Below are 6,198 nucleotides of genomic sequence, written 5' to 3'. Positions count from 1 at the left end.
CAACAGAGCTTCTTTCGTCTTGCCATGTTCCAACTCCCCCGCTTCAAGGTCACTCCGATGAGCAGAGTTTTCCTGGGGAAAAACAAACTGCGCTTGCCCTCCCCTTTGCACCCAATAGACGATTGGGGATACACAGTCACCCCAGGACACCTGTCAAAATCGGGGGAGAGTCTCTCTCTCACTGGTTAACTCAGGGGTTTTTCTTATAGTCCTCAATCACGGGGGGAACAGGTAAGTCTATTGAAGCCACTGAGGGGGAACAGGTAGTCCATGTTCTTAGCAGTAAGCGAGAGCCATTGTCTTCTTGCTCCAACGACCACACCTGCAGGCAAACATCTCGCTTTGGTTAAGTCAGCCCCACCTCCCCCGTACTAGGGTTGTAGGGGTCTCGTGTCTCGGTCCTTGAGAGGGGCTTTGTGTAGAGGTCTCAGTCTCAGTCCTTGGAAGGGGACTTCTATCTCTGTCTATCACAATGGTTGTAAAGCAGATGAGGGATTTTCTGTGGAGGATCACCAAAGTTACTCCAGAAAGTCTCCTTGGCCAAGAGGTGGGGAAATTCATAGGCTATTGTCGTGAAGCAGGGACCATGAAGCAGGTGCAATCTTCAGGTACAGAACTGCCATTACACTGCTCAAAGCCAGTGTACCGTGGCGTGGTGACACGGGAAAACACATCTGCAGACGATTGGCAAGCATCCACCTCAAGCAGGCCAGAACTGCAGTGGGGTCCTCGGGGTCCTTATTACGATCATGAGGCAAATGAGGGGAACTTCAGACAGACTCTTACACCCTGTCATCTCCTATTCCTCCCGTCATATGCTAATTGGCAAAAAGGCTATTAAGCATGCATAGTTTGCTTGTTAAAATGAGTCGGGGGTCTCTTCTGGGGAGGGGTCACCCAAAATGAGGAAGTAAGATGAGTCTTCCTCATTCTGACCATTCTATCTTTTCAATGCATTCATGACAAATGAATCCTTGGTAGAATTTAGAGTTTCTTGTGTTCAGTGGGTCCTTTAAGCAGGAAATCTGCATCTATCTGATGTCCTATTCGTACATTTTGGGTTTTGTTACAAGCACAGCTTACATAAACATAAGGCTGACAAGCAATGGGTTACTAATCCGGGATATCTTATCTAACATCTGGCTTCTGTTAACTGTAAGCGAAGCTTATCTACCTACTTCAGCTAATTCAGCAACTATTATCTTAATTTTCCTAAAAATCCTTAATTCTTCAAAATTAAATGTCTCAGCTGCTCCTCAAGGTGCCAAACGGGACCCACAGACACACCCTGGCACAAGAGGAGCCACATTCAGCTGCTCCTGAGTCACCCACAGCAGGGTTGCCCCTGTGTTCCTTGCAGGCCTGCACAGCTCCCTCTTTCCTGGCACAAAATCCCCTTGGGCAGCTTCCCTGGAGCCCTCTGGGGCTGCAGCCCAGGATATCATCTCCTTAGACTTCTCTGTGTGTCAAAGACCTCCAGGAGATGCCTGGTAGGAATCTCAGGAAGATCCTTCAAGACACAGGGTTGCTGCAAAAGCAAAGAATGATCAAAATCAGCTTCCCAGGGAGCAATGGAGGGCTGCCAGACAGGATTTGTTGTCCTGAAACTGGAGGTCAAGACTTCTGGGAGATGCCTGGGAACAATGCTAGGTAGATTCACAGAAGATCCAATTTCCAGGAAAAGACAAAATCACCTCAGGTACATGCCTTGGAGCAGTCTGGGGCTGCTGCCTGGGATATCACGTGCATAAACCAGAAAGAAGACTCTGACAGATGCCAGGAGGAGTCTCCAGTGCATCCTGTCATAGAGAAATACTTCCAAATGAGCAAAGACACCTTTGGGAGTCTTCCCTGGAGAAATATAGGGCTGCTTCCTGGGATCTCAGCTTCTCAGGTAGATCTGAAGACTCTGGGACATACCTGGGATGTGTCTAATGGTGGATTCTAGAGGAAAAACTCCAAAGGACAAAAAACATATTGGGAACATTCCCTGGAAGATTATGGGTGGGTGATGATAATCAACTCAGGTGCCAAAAATGAGAAATCAAAAGAATTCCAGGAGAATCCTGGGAGAAATCTCAGTGAATTGAGGACAATGGAGTTTCTTGCTAGAGGGTAAAACATCATCTGAGGCAGCTCATGGACAGGGACACCTTCAATCGAGAGCAAGCTGCTCAAGCCCCATCCAACGTGGCTCTGGATGTTTGCAAGGATGAGGCATCCAGCACCTCCCTGGGCAGCCTGTTCCTTGCTTTCACCACCCTCTGTGTAAAAAATCTCTGCCTCATGGTGGGATACCCTGGATGACAGTGTGAGGAGCAGCAGGCCAGTGGAGCTCATGGAAGGAAGAGATTCATTTCAATGGCATTGCTGGCCTGGGCAGAATTACCATGGCTCAGAAAGGCCGCAGCTGGGGCAAGGGAAGCCAAACCCGGGCCAGTGGAGAAAGAGCAAACAGAGCTGGGCTGAGTGCCTGAGAGAGGATGAGGAGGATGAGGAGGATGAGGAAGGAGGACTGCTTGTCCTTGCCTGCACAGAAGGTCCTTCCCCAAGAGCTTGGAACGTGCCTGCAAGTGCCTGAGCTCTTGGTCCCCTTGGCCATGGCAGTCATCTGCAGCAGTGAGGTCTGTGAGGAGACAGGTTGTCCTCGTGGCACTGGGGCTGTGACCTTGTATCATTGGGGATGCTGGGCACTGTGACACTGCTGTCTTTTCCTGGCCATTGCCCAACACAGCCCAGGCTGCCTCCAAGGAGAGCCCTGGGCTCTGGGAGGGACAGGAACTTCCATTCCTGGCACCGGGATTCAGGCCTTGGCCCTTCTGCTCCATCAAACAAAAGGTTTGCTCAGCACCAGAGCCACCTGCCCAGTGCCTCTGCCTGCCTGCAATCGCACACAGCCTCCAATTCTCGGCTCGAACGAGGCCCTGGGGAGGCTTCATCAGAAAGGGCTTTCAGTGGCAACCCTTAATGCTCCAAGACACTTTGGGTTTTTCTTCTGGCTTGGATTTCTTGAGGGACTGCTGCTCTCTCCTCTCAGGATCTGAGGATCCTGGACTCAGAACACCAAATACACCCCAGGGCTCATTAAAAGGAAGAAAGGCCTAATGGGTCGTTACCTTCCCAGCCCCTTTGTCAAGTCTTCAACACTTGTAAAGCTAATTAGAGGGGTTTGAGGACTGGAGATAAAGACTCCAATGCCCACTTTAAAGAGGTGATAACAGCATTGTGCAGCTGACACTGATCCAGGACATCATAGGAAGACCAGGACCAATGGAAAAACAGTTCCTTGAGGCCCAACACGGGATGGACAACTCTACCCATCACCTCCACTCCCTGGCCCTTTCTCTCAGTGCCCACCTGAGACCTGCCTCACTTTCTGTGATATGAGACTTGTCCACTGAATTCTGTAGTGATGTTACAAGCTCCTTTGCACCAACTTCCACCTCTTTTCATCCTAGATTTGGCTGCAACCGGTATGGAAGGGTTTCTGCTAATGATGAACCAGAAATATATTAATTAAAAATAGTAGCAACAAAAGGAACTCCCCTCCCATAAAACCCCCCCAAACTAAAACCACCAGCAACAAAATAAACAAGCTAACAACCAGAAACCCAAAACCCCACCTAACTCCAGAGGTAAAACATGTATAAACAATAAATCACAGGACATGACACCCACATCCTCCACGGCCTCTGCAGATGGTGCCTGTTGGGCAGGGAGGTGCTGTAGAGGGCCAGGTTGGGCTGTTGGCCCTGCCCAGGGACCCTCCACAGCCCCACGGGTCCCTGCCATGCTGAGTTTGACAGGTTCCCTCCCAATATGCTGCATTCAGTTCTGACTCAGCATTAAGAAATCCAACAATAAAACAGAAAGCTTGATTACAGAATCTTGCAAAATCCCATGCAAGAACATTTCACTATAAAGTCACAACTATTAACAAAAGCTGAGATCAACTTTAGAAAACAAGCTTCAAGCACTTGGACTAGAAGAGCTCAGGCAATAAATTTTGTTGGAATGAACCCTTTCTTTCTAACATGTGAGCAATGTCATCAAATTTCCAACACCAGTGTAAGAGGGGCCTCCAGCAGCAGAGGCTTCACTCACGACAAAGACACAGAACAGGGCAGGGCAAGCAGCTGCCAAAATTATAACTTCTCATTGCAAGAAGGATTTATTTTAATTTACTGTAGCCACTATTAATATAGTGTAAGATTTAAGAGTCTTGAAAAATAGAAATAAAAAAATAATAAAATACCTCCCCACTATATCAAAAGACAACCTCATATTTCTTTACTGTCATGAGGTTCCTGAAAAAAACAATCAAATCATCCTGCAAGTTCAGAGGTATAAAAGAAATATACTTGAATATCTGCATGAAATCACAGCAGGGTTTGTCCAACTGGCATTCAGAATAGAAGCAAATAAACAAATCCATATTTTCTAAGGTGTTTTTCCATGGTCATCCTCCATTTTTTTAAAGGCAAGATTGCACCAAAGACCTATTATATTCTTACTCGGAAGAATGATGCTTTGAGTTATTTAAGCTTTGAGGTGAAATTAAAAATGACTTTCACTGAAGTCAGATACTCCCAGGCTTGAAGGTAAGGCATGAATAAAATTAGTCACTTGCCTGCAATATTTGCAGAAAGAACACACTGAAATGCCCTTTAACAGGAAAATCTAAAAAAATCTTAAATCTAATTCTGGACACCAGCTGGAGACAAGATGAGAGCTGTTGCTAATTCTGAGTTTGGTTTCCAAAGCCTCCATTTAACTTTGGCAGAGTTGTGCTCAGCAGCTCTGAAAACTGGGCCTGCAATGACAGAGATGTGTTTGGACCTGGGTCACATCCATTTCAGCACCCGCCGCCAATTCCACAGTGACAGCTGCTGCTCCCAGATGAAAATGGCCTTTGGGGTCATTTGAAGCCCAGCCCAGTGCCAGCCCCTGCCCAGCTGCAGGAATCCCAGGAGGGGAAGGAGGGATTGGTTTAGAAGCTCCTGAGTGCCCTCAGTGGAGCTGGGCCTGCAGCCATGCCCACCTTGCTGAGCAGCAGCTGCGGAGCAGGAGCAGAGCCTGATGTGCCCCATCTGTGTCAGGGTGGCCAGGCCTGGGGCAGGGCAGGAAGGGCCTGGGGAAGGGCCTAGGGCAGGGCCTGGACCAGGGCTTTGGGTCCAGGGGCAGTTGGGCTAGGGCATGGCTGTGGGGCCAGGGGCAGTTGGGCTGGAGCAGGACTCTCCAACTGCCCTGGATGTGCAACTGGAACTCAGCAACTGCCAGAACAGCCATGGAGCCCCAACAGGTGAGTGGGGAAGAGTCAGCTCTCCCTGTGCCAGGCCCAGAGGGGGCCTGGGTGGGCCTGCGCTGTCCCATGGGGAACGGTTGTTCCCCCTGGGAACAATGGGGCATTCCCAGGGGGTGTTCCGGAGCTGGCAGCAGCTTTGGTGCTGGCCGTGGGGATGAGCCTGGCAGGGAATGGGGGCTCCTGGCCATGTCAAGGCATCACATTTTCTCCATCACTGCGGGCACTAATGAGGGAGCACCTTTTCATTGCATTCCCAGCACCCCAGTTTACAGCCCAGCCTCAGCACTGCCCAGAGACCACAATGGGTTTCTCCCAGTCCCCTCACAGATGATTGTTTGTGGTCCAGAGGAGCCCACAGGAATGAACAGACTGTGCTCGGGGGGCAGGAGCACTTCTGCTATGGGAAATGCTGTGAGAGCTGGGACCACTGCCTGAAGAAGGCTCAGGAGAGACCTTAGAGCTCCTTCCAGCCCCTGAAGGGACTCAGTTGGGGAGGGACTTTGGGCAAGGACCTGCTGGGACAGCACAAGGGGGAATGGCTTTCAACTGAGAAAGGGCAGGGATCGACTGGATCTTGGGAAGAAATTCCTCCCTGGAGGAGGAATAGTGAGGAGGGTGGAGAGGCCCTGGCACAGGTTGCCAAGAGCAAACAGAGGTTGCCCTGGAAATGTTCAAGGCCAGGCTGGATAGGGCTTCGAACACCTTCCTTTATGGTGTTCTCACCAAGTAAGACACTTTCCTGCAGGTTGCTTGTTCCATTTTCAAACTCTGGGGTTGAAAGGATTTCCAGGGAAGGGAGAAAGACATCAGCTGGAATTTCTGAGCTGGGGTAGGCTGGGAAAATATTTAGGACCAACGTCCTCGGGGATAGCCATGCAAACCTGAGTGTGCCC

The sequence above is a fragment of the Hirundo rustica genome, chromosome 28 (genome assembly GCF_015227805.2).
Source record: "Hirundo rustica isolate bHirRus1 chromosome 28, bHirRus1.pri.v3, whole genome shotgun sequence".
Taxonomy (NCBI): Eukaryota; Metazoa; Chordata; class Aves; order Passeriformes; family Hirundinidae; genus Hirundo; species Hirundo rustica.
Note: the sequence above shows the minus strand (reverse complement) of the source record.